Source organism: Petaurus breviceps, unplaced genomic scaffold (genome assembly GCF_028583685.1).
Source record: "Petaurus breviceps papuanus isolate PSGF00001 unplaced genomic scaffold, PetGlider_PUasm1.0 138, whole genome shotgun sequence".
Lineage (NCBI taxonomy): Eukaryota > Metazoa > Chordata > Mammalia > Diprotodontia > Petauridae > Petaurus > Petaurus breviceps.
The window spans coordinates 10,355,635-10,374,503 of record NW_027185694.1 but is presented as its reverse complement, the minus strand read 5'-3'; the positions used below and the strand labels follow the sequence as shown (position 1 = coordinate 10,374,503).

The 18,869-nt window shown below is 38.1% G+C and overlaps 1 pseudogene; it reads right to left on the bottom strand.

Moving 5' to 3' along the window:
* Positions 1-14,691: 14,691 nt before the first annotated feature.
* Positions 14,692-16,643, bottom strand: LOC138143317 (heat shock cognate 71 kDa protein-like; annotated as a pseudogene).
* Positions 16,644-18,869: the final 2,226 nt, after the last annotated feature.

The following is an 18,869-nucleotide window of genomic DNA, read 5'->3' as shown; positions in this document are numbered from 1 at the left end:
CACAGGATTAGCCTCAGGTAATTGCAGCAAGGGAGGCTCTGGCCTTCACACCAAGCCTCTACAATAGGGGTAGAGGTGGGGAACCTACAGTCTTAAGGCCACATGTGACCTTCTCGGTCCTTAAGTTGACCTTTTGAATGAATCCAGATTTTACAAAACAAATCCTTCAAATAAAAGGATCAGTTCTGTAAATTTGGATTCAATCAAAAAGGATTTGTTTTGTAAAATTTGGCAAAAGGCCACACTTAAGGACCAAGGAGGTTACATGTGGCCTTAAGGCTGCAGGTTCCCCACTTCTGCTCTAGAATTGTAAAGTAGCACACTCATAAAAACAGAATTTACCAAAATAGATGCCTTAGGGCAGGATTGTTCAATTGACCAAATTGTTCTTGGCTTGAAAAATTCATTTTCATATTCCTTTTTTTTTTTGGTCAGGCAATGGGGGCTAAGTGACTTGCCCAGCATCCCACAGCTAGTAAGTGTTATATCTGAAGCTGCATTTGAACTCAGGTCCTCCTAACTCCAGGGCCCATACTCTATCCATTGGGCTACCTAGCTAGCCCTTACATTCCTCTTCAAAGAAAGTTGTTTTTATCTAAATAGTGATTACTTGCATAAACCACCATATTTGACAACCGAATTGTTTGGCTCTTCATATTTGAAGGTCAATTGAAAACGAGGACAAGACATCCTGACAATGTTACTGAGATTGAGTTTACCCAAATTCCAAATGTGCATGTTTTTATTCCCAAGAATATACTTGTCACATATCACTATAGAGTTCTTCCATGTTATAGCAGAAATCAGCTTATCATATCACTCATAAAAATACAAAACCTCCATAGATCCGAAATTACCTTTGAAGCTACAACAACCACTTAGTAAATGATAATAACAAAAATAGCTTATGCCTTCCCACATATTATCTTTTCTGATCTTGACCAAAGCCCTATAAGGTATATGTTGTGTGTAAATGTTTACTTTCACCATATTATTGATAAAGAAACTAAAGTTTAGAGAGACTAATTGACTTGCCCAATGGTTCCGTGGCTAGAAAATAGTAGAAGCAAGACTCAAGACTTTCTGACTCCAAATCCAATGCTACTAACCTCAGAAATCCTTATGGATGCTTAGTACCTAAAGAATGGAATGGAAACTAAGCCTAATGTATAACAAAAGTGAAAGTCCCATGTGTATCTGGAGGTAGAAAAATCATCAAAGATATAAAATCAAAAGGATCACTTTAAGAACAACCGAATTTTTAAAAAATAAAAGAAAATTTGTATAATGAATATTTTTTTTCTAGAAATAATGCTCAGGATTGCAGACATTAAGTAAATTGCAAATGTTGATATTGTTTGTCAAGAGGAGATTCACTTGCACTTTCTAGTCTGGGCACTAGCTCAGTCTCTTAGAGAGGGAACACCCTCTGCTGGCTGGTCACAGAGCAGCTAATTCATAACAATAATAAGATAAGCTGGTATTTCTGCAATTTTTTTATGGAAGACAAATCACTTTCCTCAATGAAACCTCTTTGAAGCAAATAATATACAAGGATAATTATCTCCATTTTGCAAATGAAGATTTATCTGAAATGTATGCCTTTATATTGTCAATTATTTTATATGCATATGTCATGTCTTGACAACTAGATGGTAAGATTCTTGAGGGCAGGAGCCATACTTCTTTGAATCATTCCCCCTACTTCCCATCCTCAGTGTCTGTCAGGGTAAGATGCAGAAAATAAGTGCAATAAATACTTATGAAATCAATGAGCCAAATGATGAACTGATTGTGGTCATAGTTAGGATATTTAAGGATTGGCAGATTGTTGAACAGTTTCGATGATCAAAGTTCCAAAACCACTTATTTAAGTTCCCTGAAACTTAGATTTCTAAGGCCTATTAAATGAATGGGTTAGACTAGTCGGCCACTGAGAAGTCCTTCACCTGTAGATTGATAATGCTTTGTTGTGGAGGTATAATGGCAAGATTTAGCAACTGATTGGAAACTCTAAATACTTAACCTTGAAAAATAGAAGACTTAGGGGAACATGAGAGTTGTCCTCAAGTCATTAAAGGGCTGACACATAGAAAAGTAATTAAGCTTGTTTTGCTTGACACCCTCGAGGACTAGGGCTAGAAAGCTGAAGTTATAAGAAGAAAAATTAACTCTATCCAAAAGTAAAATGGTTCTTCTAAATAAGCAGTATTTCCTTCACTGGATTTATTCAAGAGTGACCGAGTGACTACTTCTCATTGATGTTATAGGTTGGATTCTTGCTTCAAGTATAGGTTGGACTGGATGACTTCTGAATCTCTTCCAATGCTTGAATTCCATGATTCTATGACCAACCCACATTTTTTTCTGTCACACATGACCTTAATAACATCTTTTTCACTACTTATTATATGTATCTTATTATTGGTCACTTGAAACTTTATAAAAATGTAACTATGTTTATATAACTTTCTCTAATATATGTCAAATACTTTTCCTCTCCTTATCAAATATAATTACAATCATTATGAATATTAATGGATTGTACAATTACCGTACAAATTACAAACAGTGATTGTAAGACCTATACCTAAGGTCCTACTGAGATCAATTAGGTTGAAATTCCATGGACATACTGTACTCTCTCCCCCATCAGCAAGGACTGAATCTTGTCTTTTCTGTTATGGTATCTACTTCTCACCACCCCCAGTATCCCTATTCATACCTTTTAAACAAAAAGGGTACTCCCAGAGCAATTCACAAATAAAAAGTTTCAACGGCTATTTGTCTTACATAAATTTCTGCTGCTACCACTGCCACCATCCAAGAAATCAATGGGCTAGCAGTAGTAGGGAAGGGTACAGGAGGGAGGCATAGGAAGAGACTTCTCTAAAAACTATGCCTCTGATATTCACAACCTTTCCAACCTCTTTTATTCAAGAATATTCTTCTTACCTTCTTACTCACATAACTTTCTTCCTCTTTTTTTCTAGCGTTTGTGTCTCCCATCCCCTTTATTTTCCTTATGCTTCTTGGTTTTATCAGTGGGAGGGACTTGGCTTTTATCACTTTCACCAGACATGGCCTATACTGCTTATTGTCAATCACACCCAATTTTCTTTAACCTTCTAGTTTTTTAACTTCCTAGCTCTGTAGTCATAGTGGGGGGAGGGGGGTCTTCCAACGTTCATGGCTCATCTCCTTGATTATGAGTGCCAAACATCTGAGTAATAAATTCACTGGGACATATGAGTACAAGTGTAAGTTTCACAATAATGAGACCACTAAAATAGCTATTTTAGATCAATGTGTATTGTTAAAATTAAGAGGGTTTTCTTTTTTTTTTAATCTACAAATTCCTTGTCAATGCATCACATCAGATTCCTTCTCTCAAATCCTTAAAAAAAAAAAGATCAATTTTTATGTTCAATAATATGGGGGAAGGAAAAAAATCTCAGAGCCAAATAATAGAGATTTCCATTCAAGATTTTCCTCCTTGAATGCCTTAGTATTACAAAAATCCACAAGAGAAAAAACAGCATTTTTCTTTTGTTTTAGAGTGTCAGCAGTCAGTTTCTCACGTTTACAAGTCAGACTAATTTCTCTGAGCTGACTTTTGCATAGTTGAATGCTTATGTGCTAATATCTATAGAGCAATAATTACATTCCTAGAATACTGATGCCCAACAGTTCTCCTAGAGCACACTGTAGTAGCTCATCCATGCTAATTTCTTTCACTTTTAAGCAGATTAGACCATATGTCTGTGACGTGAATTCAGACAGTTGTCTGAGATCCTCATGAACTGTAAGTCCATGTGATAAGTTTTGCTTCTTGATCTTGAAACCAGAATAACCAAATACATGTATTTAATCCCCTGTTTGAGACCCCACCTCTTTGGACCTTCCCTGAGTTTTTATTTTCCTTTTAAGTCAGTTAGCCTTCTGGTCATAAGAGATATGAATTTGGACTTCCATTGGGATTATCCCATGTGTTACATAATCCTATTGGAGACATTTTTGGATTCCTGAAGGAGGGGAGGTAATTTCTAATCAAGACGAGATCCTCTATATCTGTCCAGAAATCTTTTAGTACCAAACTTTTCCTTTGAGGCAAAAAGCTTGAATTTCTTTTTCCCTTTTTCTCTTTTAAAATTATTTTTGGGTTCAAGAGGATGTTGGAAAGCACCAATGCAAGGGAGTAACCTAGGAGAATTTCAAGTGACTTATTCTTGCTAACATTATGTAACCATTTATTTGAGGTGAGTATTAATTCCCAGGTCAAACACCAATATTAAGCCTGGACCCTCATGGATGACTTTCTAAATTGCTTAAGAATGTTGCCACAAAGACTTGACTGAGATTTTTTAAAAGCATAAGGCACTGAAGAAGGGACTGAAAAGGGCAATGTTGATGCCTCCCCAAATCACTAGGAATCTATCCATTATTTGATAGTATGATAAATATATCCAGAAGCACATTGGTTGATTTGCTTTGGATAACAAATGTTTGCCTGGGAAGACATTGCAAGGGAGGTAGGGATTTGGTTGCCCCTCTTCCCAACTCAGCTGATGTAATAACAGGATACAATTATAGATGATAATACATAAATGTGTTAACAAGGTGTTTACACCATGTTATTCCTTTACAAAGTGTAAATACTTCTATCACACTGAGTTGAAAGGGAGCAATGTCACTGAAAGAACAATGATCTACCATGTGTTCAGGTAGATCTTTAAAAGACAGGCAAGCAGCTTGAGTCAGTGTAGGTCTGAAGAGTGAGCCTGAAGAGAGAAAGGGATTTCTCCTTCCTGCCCCCACCATTGGTCACGGGATCCAGGAATCAAGCCATTTGCACAAAAGGGGACACCCCATCCAGCAATTGGAGAATGAATTCTAGAGTCTGAGGGCACCGTTGAGGGGAAGAGACATATTCCCTAGATAAACACAGATAGAGAAAGGCAATGACTATAGTTTTGGAAATAGTTTTGAGGAGTAGAACCTCGGACAGTAGAAAGGAAATGTGCACCCCCTGACTCTTCACAGAACAAACTCTGGGAATCCACTTAATGAACCACTTCAGAGAGCTACTGTGTGCCTCATCATTCTGCAGTTTTCCATCAGCCTGGGTACTACACCTCATTACTACTCTTTGACCCTGCAATTGAAGGGTGGAGCCATGAACTCCTAAAACCTTAAGCAGAGGCCTCAGCTTAGATCATCTCATTTCTCCCCACTCTGGGCTATGTGTCTCTGACCTCTCCACCATGCCCTAGGAAACTTATCATTGGGAAAGAGCCGAGTGTTGGTACTCTACCTCGTCCCCATCCCCCACTCTTTTTCAGAGCAGAGCCATGAACTTTTTAAGGAGGGGGCTCAGCTAAGAGCACCTCATTTTTCACCGGGCTACACTACTCTGGGATATCTGTGACTTCTCTGACCATGCTTCAGTGTCTGGTACCTCCTTCCACCTTTCAGTTTCCTTTTGTGTATTTTCTTCTTCCGTTGGACCATACATGTTTTTTAGGAATGGGACTGTCTTTTTTCATTTTTGTGTCCCTAGCCCTTAGCCCAGTGCCTGCCACGTAGCGGGTACTTAATAAATGTTTGTTGGATGTTAATTATTGACCCTGTGGGGAATTTTATGAGGGTTCTTTGAGGAGAATTCTAAGTTGAATTCTAAGTTACCTTGCCTCACTATCATTGTGCTCTAAATTTAGGTCCACTTTCTCATGGATGCTATGGGGGCTTTTGCTTGTTTGTTTACAGAAGAGTGTTTCCAGATTAATGGGGGAATATTTTATAGCTACTCTTCTTCATTGGCTATCTTACTAAATGCATGTGCACTGAGCTAATTGTATCTAATGACTGTCTGTCTTTTATGGAAAACACACTGGTGAGAACCTTTGATCACTAGCAGCAAACACCTAGAGCCCCAAGGAACCCTAGAACCTGGTCGTAGCAATCACCTTCTGAGTAACCTGTCTGCTTATGCAAGAACAAGCTGAGAGGAATAGCCTAGAGGTGGGAGAGTTGAGAGAACTGCAGACTATACCATGAAGCGGTCCTGATTGATACTAAATGGGCCACCAGGGCATGACCAACCATTGTCGCTCAAACATAAAAATAAAGGTGTTGTACTTTGTAAAGGGATACTTATTAACACATTAACTTTCCATCATCTGGGGGCAACTAGGTGGGCACAGTGAATAGAGCACCGGTCCTGGAGTCAGGAGGACCTGAGTTCAAATCCGACCTCAGACACTTAACCCTTACTAGTCATGTGACCTTGGGCAAGTCACTTAACCCCAATTTCCCTGCCCACCCCCCTCCAAAAAGAAGCTTTCCATCATCTGAGACTTCATCCTCTCTGAGCCTCAGTTTCCTCATCTGTAAAATGGGGAGGGGAGGTAGATTCAATGGCCTTTAATTTCCCTTCTCACTCTAAGCCTCTGACCTTATGAGCTATGTGACCTATGAGCTGGAGTGGAAACAAGAGCGGATTGCTTTATTTGCAACTGCTTCTGGATTTCTTTTTTAAATTTTTTGTTGGTGCTTTTCTATATCTTTTCTTATCTTTTAACCCACCTTCCCCCAAGCATCTTCTACCAGTTCTTTCTATCTTTCTGTCTCTCATATAAATATTATGTTATATATGTAATACAGATTTAAATATTTATATCAATCAAAACAAACTAGATTTAATAAAAGAAACATTGTAGTTGCCCCAAGGTCTTAACTTTTTTTATCCACATCATCATGTAAAGAAATCATAACTTTTGTTAGCAATTTACTGGTTTTGATCTGATACAGTTCATTAGTAAAGTAAAATTAAATAAGGCAATTAAGTGGTTCATTCTAGCCAATGTCTCCTCTTTTTTTCTCCCAAATAAAAATTAATTTGTTCTTGTATATAAAAACCCTTTTTTTAGGTTGTGAAAAAAAATGGAGGTCCAGCCCAACACCCTCCCTTCACCGACAAAGAAGTAATTGCTTCAATTAGATTCAATTCAACAAACATTTGTCCCATGCACTCTTTTAGGCCCTCAGGACATAAAGACAAAAATGTTACATTTCTTGCCCCCAAGGAGGTTACATTCTCCCAGGGTCAGTGTTGTGTTCACAGGCAGCTAAGTACAACATATATAGAAAAGAGATACAAAATAATGGGAAAGGGCAAAGCATAAACAATAGAGGGAATCAGGAAAAACCTTTTCTAGAATGGGTCACTTGAACAGAGTTCTGAAGGGTGTTTGAGGTTCCCAGGGGCAGAGATGAGAAGGTGGTACATTCTAGACCATTCAGCCTGGCAAAAGGAAACTTTGTAGAGAAAATGGAACATTCTATACAAGATAAAGACAAGCACCCAGTCTGGCTAGCACATAGATTGCTCTTCTTGGGGAATAATAGGTAATTAGCCTAGAATGATTGTTTGGAGTTGGATTTGCTAATAAAATGTGATTTCTTTACACGATGATGTGAACAAAAAAAGTTAAGACCTTGGGGCAACTGCAGCATTTCTTTTATTAAATCTAGTTTGTTTTGATTGATGTAAATATTTAAATGTATATTACATATATAACATAATATGAGAGACAGAAAGAGAGAAAGAACTGGTAGAAGATACTTAGGGGAAGGTGGGTTAAAGGACAAGGAAAGATATAGAAAAGCACCAACAAAAATTTTTAAAAAGAAATCCAGATGGGGCAGCCAGGTGGTGCAGTGAATAAGAGCGCCGGCCCCAGAGTCGGGAGACCTGGGTTCCGTTCTAGCCTCAGATACTTAGCACCCACACAAAAAAATAACTGGCCATGTAACCTTGAGCAAGTTACTTTACCCCAATTGCTTTAAAAAAGAAAGAAAGAAAGAAAAAAGGAATCCAGAAGCAGTTGCAAATAAAGTAATTTTGTTATTACCTTGCTAAACATTTTTGTTGTTTTTCAGTCATTTTTCAGTCGTGTCCAATTATCCATGAACCCATTTGGGGCTTTCTTGGTGAAGATACAGGATTGGTGTTCCATTCCTTCTCCAGCTCATTTTATATATGAGGAAACTGAGGCAAACAGGGCTAAGTGACTTACCCAGGGTCACACAGGTAGTAAGGCACTCTATCCACTGTGCTACCTAACTGCCCTTGCTAAGCTTAATATATGTTCATTTCTTTTAAAATTTGCTTTAACAGAACATCACAGTCTCTTCTACAATCCTCTTCTCTATTCTTTGTATATTGAAATGTTTGTAGTGATGGTTTTTAAGTTCAAAATAAAAAAGAAAATACTTTTTATTTTGGGGGCAGGGTTTGATTTTTTTTGGAGGGGGTAAGACTGGGCAATTGGTGTTAAGTGACTTGACCAAGGTCACATGGCTAGTAAGTATTAAGTGTCTGAGGCTGGATTTGAACTCAGGTCCTCCTGACTATAGGGCTGGTGCTCTATTCACTATGCCACCTAGCCACCCCCCAAAAGTAAATATTTAAAGAAAAAGGATTTTTAATTTTCCTCTTATAGGATGATTATTCATTTTGTCATTATATTATAGACTTTTTGAATGCCTTTTCTGTTCTAGATTTTGAACTTTTAAAATTGTCCCCTTGTGTATATAACACATATAAAGCAATCAGTTTGTTGCAATATATAAACTATATATTTGTATAGATATAGATTTATGCAGCTAGGTGGTGCACTAGGCAAAGCATCAAGCTTGGAGACAGAAAGACCTGAGTTCAAATCCAACTTCAGACACTTACTAGTTGTGCAACCCTGGGCAAGTCACTTAACCGATGTTTGCTTCAGTTTCCTCATCTGTAAAATATGGATACTAATAGCTTCTGCTTTCCTGGGTTGTTAGGAGGATCAAATGAAATAATAACTGTAAAATGCTTAGCGTGGTTCTTGGCAAAGATTAAGCACAATATAAATCTCAGTTATCATCATCATCGTTATCACAATATGCTTTTGCATGTGTGTATGTAGACACGTGTATGTATATTGATATGTATAATTATATACATAAATGTATGTTTTCAAAATCATTATTTAAATTTACTTTAAACATTTTCCCCTTCCCAGTACCTTTGAAAGTTATTCAACAACCAGAGAGCATAAAGTGTGAAACAGTGTGTTGTGGAGAGGTTGGCCACTCTCTAGAAATCAGATTTGCTAGCTTTTGCTCCCTCTGCTGGCTGCACAAGAGTAATTAGGCCAAAGCAGAAGGGCCGAATGTTAAAGATGGAAGGAATCTAAAAGATACGTGTTGGGCCCCATCATTTTACGCATTGTTCCAACATAGTCCAGAAAGGCTACAGTTTCATGCGCTTGAGGTCTCTCAATGAGTTTTGGCCAAGTCAGGACTAGAGACCTCCTGACATTAGATTCAGTGCTCTCTCTCCACAACATCCTAGTTACATAACAATTACAAAATAGTGGTCGTTTGAACATTTTAAAAACAGTGTAAATTTAAAAGACATTAATAAAATATTTAAATTTGAATGGAACTTGTTCCAGAGATCTAAAATTTCTATGCTAGTTGAATTCCAGGCTTATTCGACTTTAATCTGCTTTTCTAAGCTTAATATAAATGGCTGTATGAAAATACAACCTAAAATCCCCATAAGCAAATATTCTCTTACTTTAATCTACTTTTCCAGGCTGAGTATAATTGGCCACATGAAAATATAAGCTAAAATTCTCATAAACAAATATTCTTTTCCCCTAATTCCTGACAGCAGACTTGGCTTTCTTCAGCTAGAACAAAAACCTAGACCAATCAGACAGGATGGGGGAGGGGAAACTTCTGTTTCCACATGTTCTCTCAAAAGAGAATCGAGAGCTAAAAGAAACATGCTGACAGCAGAAATACAGTTATGGCAAGGGCAGAACGCTGAATGGGAAAATCCAAACAGGTTACTCTTACTGGTCTCAAGAGCCTGCAAACCTATTGTTTGGAGTGAGCATAGTTCTTGATTGCATGTGGCACAGGAAAAATGGAGGGTAATTAAATAAACTCATTAGTGTCCATCCCCACATGAAGACGTACACTAAAGTATGTGACTCAGCTGGTGGATAATGTTGTGATATGAATCCTGTTCTCCAGTCTCACCAATTGACACAAGTTACATGGTGTAATGTAAGACGTAGAGAGATCTAAACGACTGTCACTTGCCTGTCATTTTCAGTGAACTCTCTGTCATGGGTTACTATACTGCTTTTCAGTCATTTCGGTCACACCTAACTCTTCGTGCCCCCAAATAAGGTTTACTTGGTGGAGATACTGGAGTGGTTTGCCATTTCCTTCTCCAACTCACTTTGCAGATGAGGAAACTGAGGGAAGCAGGATTAAGTGACTTGCCCAGGGTCACTCAGCTAGTAAGCATCGGACACTATATTTGAACTCAGGCAGATGTGTCCCCCTGACGCCAGCCCCAGATCTCTGTCCACTGCACCACCTAGCCACCTCACGGTTTACTTCCAGGCAGAGGAAAAGACCATTCCCCGTTAGCTGAGACTACGCTTAAAAGAGAGCAGGATTTTGTCTATAGTCTTAAGCAAAGGATGCAGGGGGTAGAAGGATACAGCTAAATTCACATGCCAGATATGAACTCTGATACATGCAGCTAAATCTAAATACATCAGAAAAAGCACCGACTGAATCCAAAGGACCCAAATCTCAACAAACAAACACTGGTACACACAAATCCTGCTTCTGACATTTACCAGCTATGTGACCTTGGACAAATCAGTTAACCTCCCTGGGCCTCATTTTTCTCATTGCAAAATGAAGGTTTGGACTGGGGAGAGGCTTTAAAGATCCCTTCCTATTCTTGATCTATAATAATTAGAGAGGCTATTTAGATTAGATGTTATTTAGCACTACTGTGACATGTGCATATGTCAAGATAGCTGGTCTACATGTGATATTTTCCAGGCAATGATCACAAATGTATGAGAGCAAGCAGCCAAGGAAGACTACAAGGAATTTCCACTGACTCTGCTATAGAATTCAGATGTTTCTTTCTTTTCCACTCCGTGTTTGTCCTGTGTATGCAATAGATGCTGACCCTGAGAAGAAGCAGTCAGAAGTTACTTGGTGTCTTTGTTTTGTTGTGTGTTAGATTTGTGCTACCCAAAATATCAGAAACAGAGCTAGTCATGTGAGAGCATCTAAATGGTGCTATAATGTACAGAGTGCTGGGCCTAGAGTCAGGAAGACTTATCTTCTTGAGTTCAAATATGGCCCCAGATATTTTTAGCTGTGTGACCCTGGGCAAGTCACCTAACTCTGCCTCAGTTCCTCATCTGTAAAATGGGCTGGAGAAGGAAATGGCAAACCACTCCAGTATCTTTACCCAGAAAACTTCAAATGGGGTCAAGAAAAGTCAAACGCAGTTGAAATGATTGAACAACAACAAAAAGCCATCCAAGCCTCAGCTACTGATCTCAATTCCCTGTCTTTAGAGATAGGGTACCTAGTGATAGGTACCTGGATATGAAATTAAAGTGAAGATAGAAGGGGGAAATGATTGGGAGTTCTAGAGACTAAGAGGTAGTGGGTAGGAAAGCCTAGCAATCCAAGTTGTACCCCAAGTGGCCTGCTGACATAAAAAGTCATTCTCTATTTATTTTATGTATGATTGTTCTCTTCCCCATTATACTGTTAAGTGCCTCAAGGACAGAAACTTTTTCATTTCTTTACTTCCTTCCTTCCTTCTTTCCTTCCTTCCTTCTTTTCTTTCTTTCTTCCTTCCTTCCTTCTCCCATTCCTTCCTTCCTTCCTTCCTTCCTTTTTCTCTTCTCTTCTTTTCTTTTCTTTCTTTTTTGCCTCTGTATCCTCAGCGCCTAGCCCAGACACAGAATAGGCACTTATACATGCTTATTGCTTGATTCAGTATCTGCCTCCAAACATTTCCGCTAGGGAGGTCTCTATGATTTCCTGCCAACAAGTTTCATTTCCTTTTTATAATCATTTATATACCTAGGCTATGCTATTGTAAGCTCTTTATTATCCCAGTCTATTAATCAGAATTCTTTGATAACCATAACTTCCTGACATCTATTATATAATGATTAATTTAAGTTCATAACGTGGATTCTGAGGTACTACCATATCCTCAAGTGCTTCCGAATCATCATGAAAAGAAAAATTAAAATACGTTCACTACAATTCTGCTGTTGCATATTATATTGCATCTGAATTCTCTAGATTTAAAAAAACCTTCATTTTGGCATGTATTAGCTAACTCTTTGTTAATCGGAATTTTCTGTTAAAGTGCATATCATTTACTGATCATGTCAAATAATAAAGTTTACTGCATACTAATTATAATTTGCTAATCCACTGCTTTGAAAATTAGGCTTAAGTGCTTCTATTTCATATTTATACATACTAAGTCCCTTCATACTTAGATAATGATCTCCATAAAAGGAGGAACACTTTCTTTTTCTTCTTTATCCCCTCATTGCATACAGAGAGGCAATGTGGTGTAAGGGATAGATAACTGGTGTAAGGGATAGATAACTGATCTTAAGCAGAAAAATGAACTAAAGTCCTACCAATGACCCTGGACAAGTTACTTAACTTTTTGGTGTCCCCATCAACATTCAATATCAGTAGCAAAGCAAGTGCTACTCTTCATTGATAGTGAGAATTTCCTCAGAAATTTCTTATACCAATATAATCATAGGTCCAGTAAAAAAAAAAAATCCCATATGCTGCCCAGATCCCACCCTAACAGAGTACCTTGGACAAAACTCTTGGGATTCAGAGATTCATAAGATCACAGAATTTTAGAGCAGGAAGAAATATCTTAGAGGTCATATAGCCCAAAGGGCTTCTGAGTGGCACAGTGAACAGAGTACTGGGCAGGAATTAGGAAGATTCATCTTCATGAGCTCAAATCTGACCTCAGACACTTTAACACCTGTGTGACCCTGGGCAAATCATTCAATCCTGTTTGCCTCAGTTCATCATCGATAAAATGGAACACCATTCCAAGATCTTTACCAAGAAAACCCCAATATGGGGTGAGAGAGTTAAAAATAACTGAACAACATAGTCCAACTATCTTATTTTACATTTAGATGAGGAAACTAACATACAGAATTGGTGAAAGAGCTTATTCAAGATAGGACAATTAGTGGTAAAGCCAGGATTAAATAGGTTTTCTGCCTATGGATCCAATGTGCTTTCCAATTCCAAACCACTTACATAAAGGGAATGAGCATGAGATGCCAAGGTATCATGGAGGCACCATCACCCCCTGTCCTGCCACCACCATTAGAGCCATCAGAGTTCTGCACTGGCAAAGTCAGTTTTGTTGCGTCCAATTCTATAGTCCTGAGCATGTTTGATGCCATTGGGAGCAGTCTCCAATAACACCAATCTCTTAATCATAGGGATAGTTGTTGTTTCTACTGTTGGTGGTGGTGGTGTTTTGTCAGACTGGTGATTTTACTGTTCCTGGGACAATTCCTCTAATGATTTTATTGGTACCTGCTCTGAAATGTATAGTCTTAGAGGTTCCTGGGCCCCTAAGAGAGACTTAAGTGATTTGCAAGAGTCCCATAGTTCATATTTGTCAGAGGGAGAACTTAGATCCAGATCTTCCTTAATCCCAAGGCTTAGTCTCTATCTACCACACCATGCTGCCCCTCATGTTAATGGTAGGTTGTCACACATACATTTTCCACAGAGCCTAATGTTGCCCAAAATGGGTGCTAAGCATAGGCTTGCTGTGGAGCATAGGTCAGGAATGTCTGCACAGCCAGGAATACCGGTCAATGCTTGGTGTATTCCAATGATCCTGCATGCTTTATATCTATAATATTCAATAAAGAAATTGACTGTCAAATGTGGCTTCTCTTTCCCTTTTGTGTTTTTTTTCTTTGCTCAGGAAAAACATTCTTTACATTTTCCCACTTTCATTATCCAGCTTCTCAACTGGGTATATAGAAAGTATTCCTTAGATACAGGATGATAGGATTAAAAGATAGAAAATACCTTAGAAATGACCACATTCAGTTCTCTCGTTTTCTTAGACGAAGCCTATAGAAGTCAAATGACTTACCCAAGGTCATACATGCAAAGTTAAGAAACCCAGGCTCTGTCAGAGAGACTAAATCTGGCATTCTTCCTACTACACAAAAGAATTAAGCAAGAATATTCTGACAAGGAATAAATGACAGGGGCAGCTAAGTGGCACAGTGAATAGAGCACTGGCCCTGGAGTCAAGAGGACCTGAGTTCAAATTCAGCCTGAGATACTTAATACTTACTAGCAGTGTGACCTTGGGCAAGTCACTTAACCCCAATTGCCCTGCCTCCCCCCTTTCAAAAAGAAAAAGAAAGAAAGAAACTATGAAGACAGTTCAAGATACAAGCTCAAAGTCATCACAATGGAAAAAAAAATCATACACACCATGGGAGTCTACCCTCAGACCTTGCCAGCCCTTTCTATCTGTACTCTTGTCAGCTATACAAAAAAATATATATATCAAAAACAGGCAAAACACAAATTTCACATTCAACCAGCTTGTTCAGATGGGTTTTTTGTTTTCTTTGTTTGTTTTGTCCCTTTTAAGTATATTTTATTCCCCTGAACAAAAATTGCATTTCTATTTGTTTACAGTACTGATAAGGTACAATGTTCTTCACTTCTCTCCCTCTGCATACATTCGAGTATTCAGAATGCCCAAATTTATACAGTAGCTAAAATGTTACTTTTAAACTGCTACTGCCTTGGCCACAATTTTGAGTCCTTCCATTTTTATGTGTAACACTCTTTCTTCTGGTGCATTTAATCGACCTCTTCCGTGGTGGGTCTGGAAGAAACACCTCCAGATGGGGTTGTTCCACCTCCTGGAACCCATGCTTCCTAGCATGCCACCTGCTCTCTGGTACAGATTAGTACTGATGGGGTTGCAGACCTTCTCCAATTCTCTCTGCTGATTCTCAAATTCTTCCTTCTCAGAAGTCTAGTTCTTATCCAGCCAGTTAATTATTTCATTACATTTGTCAATGATCTTCTGTTTGTGTTCAACAATATTGCCTTGGAGTTTCTCATTCTCTACAGTAGTCTTCATGTTGAAAGCACAAGATTGAAGAGAATTCTTAGAAGACGCCTTGTCTCTGTGCTTCTCATCTTCAGTTGTATTTCTTAGCCTCCTGGACCATAAACTCAATGTCTTTGCTCAAATGACCTTTGTCATGACGATGGTGATCTTGTTCTTCTTGCCTTTGCTCTTATCCATAGCAGAAACATTAAGTGTGCCATTTACATCAATGTCAAATGTTCCTTCAATCTGAGGAACGCCCCTAGGACGAGGCTTATCCCTGGGAGCTCAAATTTGCCAAGTAGGTTGTTTTCCTTTGCTATTGCTCTCTCGCCTTCAAAAACCTGAATAAGCACACCTCTCTGGTTGCCCTAGTAAGGGGTAAGTGTCTGCATCTGCTTGATGGGGAGAGGTTTATTGCTTTTGATCAAAACTGTCATAACTCCAACAGCAGCTTCAATTCCAAGGAAAAGAAGAGTGATTTCTAATAGCAGCAAGTCTTGCACATCCTCAGATTTATCTCAAGGGCAGCCTGGACAGCTCCACTATAGCCAATGGTTTCATCAGGACTGATACTCTTGTTGAGCTCCTTGCCATTGAAGAAGTCCTGAAGGAGCTTGTGGATTTGGGGAACCTGAGTGGAACCACCCACTAAGGAGGCATCATAAATCTGGGATTTATCTAGCTTGGCATCTCTTGGTGAGGTTATCATTCAGCCCTTCAAAACATTCATGTGTGATAGACATAAAGAAGTTGATAACTTCATAAAAGAAGTAAGTCTCAGTACTGGCCTGGGTACTGGTAGAAAGGGTGTGCTCTGCGTGCTCACAAGCAGTGTATATAGATGGTGGCCAGTCCTCTTGTTCTCACTGATGCCCTTTTTGTGCAATAGCTGACTATATGGTTGTGAAAGTTCTCCCGTGGGTGTCCCCAACTGTGGACTTGACTTCAGAGATGCCATCTTCAATGGCAATAATGAATACATTGAAAGTACCACCTCCGCAGTCAAAGATCAATGCATTTCTCTTGGCACCAATCATTTTGTCCAAACCATAAACAACAGCAGCAGCAGTTGACTTATTCATTGAGACCAGCAATAGTTCCAGTGTCTTTGATCACCTGACATTGGGAATCATTGAGGTAGGCTGGAAATGTGATGACACCATTTGTGACAGTCTTCCCAAGATAAGCTTCAGTGATTTCATTTGTCTTGGTCAAGACCATAGAAGATACTTTTTCTAGATAGAAAATTTTGGACTCTTTTTTGTACGCCACTTGGATCTTAGGCCTGCCTGTGTCGTCCACCACCACGAAAAGTCAATGCTTTGTGTCCGACTGTGCAACTGCATCATCAGATCTACCACCCATCAGACATTTGGCATCAAAGACTATGTTGCTGGGGTTCATTGCAACTTGATTCTTTTCAGCATTCCCAATTAAACTTCTGTGTCAGTAAAGGCAAGGTAGTTTGGTTGGGGGGTGGGAGTGAAGGCAGGGAAGTCCTGTTTCCTTGATCATTAGAAAAGATCTCCACTTTCCCATGCTGGAAGATTTCCACACTGATGCCAAGGTCAGTGCTAACTTCTGGTCCCTTCAACATGGTTGCTGGAACATCAAAGATCAAAGCTGACCACTATGGAGCAAAAAGGGCTGCTGTTGTACTTCTATGTATTCACTTCTGATGTGGTTTTTTTAAACATAAGAGCAAAAGGAAAAGTTTTCTGTTTTTTTTAAGACAATTTGTTAAATGATTTTAATCTGCCTTAGACTCTAAATAATAAAAATCCTATTACAAATGTGTTAGTACTTTGCTCTAAAACTCTATGGAAAGAATTAAGCCCTCCAGCTTTTACAGTTCCATAAAGACTTTCTAAATACAGGAAACCAAAACTGAAATTTATGTCTGTTTGTTAATGGTATCACTTAAAACTATAACAGTTAATTAACTAATTAACAACTTAATTAACTCAGCACTTGATTTACTTACTTCAGTTCACTTAAATTCCCTAGATGTGATTTAATGAACTTTCAGTGTAATTCCTGACTAACCATGTAAATTGTACGATGTATTTTTCTTCAATTTAGAAAACATTTTAAGGAATTAAATTATTTAAGATAGAACACTGGGCCCAGTAGTTAGTTTTAATTTTCTTTTCAACAGCAACAAATAAAATCACTGAACTTCTGACTTTTAACTGTTTGGACTTTTAAATTTTTTTCCCTTCATAACAAGGAAGATACATGTCAGGGTATTTTTAATGCATCCTATTAAAACCAAACAACCATCTAAACAAAATTGTCCCTTGTGCCAAATTATAAGAGTTTGGGTGATAAATGAGAAATTAATTAGTATTCTGGCCCCTTATAAGATGGCTCCTAAAACAGACAACAATTGAAAAACACAGGGTAAATCTTTTTTAGAAAACCTTTTGGGCTCCACAGACTAACTGCCATCTTAATTTCAAATCAGAAAGCAGCACAGTTTTAGAATCAGAGGAGCCTTGCAACTTACTGTGTGTGACATTGGGCAAATAACTTATTTTCCCAGGCCTCAATTTGCTCAATAAATCAACAAGCATTTATTAAGCCATTGTGTTAGTTCCTAGGGAAAAAAGTACAAAAATTCTTGCCTTCAAAATGCTCACATTTTACTGTTGGATATGTATTCACATGTTCATTGATAGGATATAAGATATATAAGTATGTATATATAAGTATATATAGAAAGAAATGCACACACACACACACACACACACACACACACACACACACATATATATATATATATATATATATATATATATATATATATGGAAGAGGCCTCAAATGTCATCTAATCCAATACTTTGTTATAAGGAAACAGGTCAAGTAAGTTAAATGACTGGCCCAAAGTCACACAGACACACGTATATAACCTTAGTCTTACCTGGAAAGAGAAAACAATGAATTCTTGTTTAGTATTGTATTAATAAATAAAATTAAAATACCCTTTCTTCCTATTCCATTCATTATCAGAAAAAAGTACTTTTTATTTAGATATGTGACATTTCAAATAGAATAGTAATTCCAAACAGACAGTTGCTGAAGGAGTCAGGATTAAAACCCATCTCCTCAGATTCTAAATCTAGCATAACTGAGTCCATATATTGCAAAATAAAAACAAAGCAATTTGTAGGGAAGCACTAAGAACTGGAGAAATCAGGGAAAAGCCTCTTAAAGGAACTGAACTTTGACCTGAATTTAGAAAGCAGCAGAGGTGAGAAGGTACTGAATTTCCAAGTATGGAGGATGTGCCATAGAGGTAGGAAATACAATATCTTGTATAAAGAACAATATATAGACCAGTTTGGCTAACTCATTTAGTGCAGACATGTTAAATACATGGATCATTAGAGCTACAACATTTCTGAGTGCAGGCAGAACTAGATTCAAATGTAATCGGGAAATGACAAAATACATAAAAATACAATAAAACATAGATAATACTAATGTGTGGTTTTCTAAGTCAATATTCAGAGATCCTTACATATGGTTTAGTGGCCCCCATTTATATTTATGTTTGAGATCACTGGTTTAGTGTATAAATGGAAGAAGTCTGTAATCAGTCTGGAAAGGTAGGGTGGAACTAAATTATGAGGGATTTTAAATGCTTAACAGAGGATTTTGTATTTTATCCTAAAGGCAGTGGAAAATCATAGAAGTTTCTGGAGCTGGGGAGTGACATGGTCAGACTTATAATATAAGGAATATCTATAGAGATGGTAGATTTGAGAAAGGAAAGACTATTCAGAGATACCAGTTAGAAGGCAATAGTATGAGTGGGAGA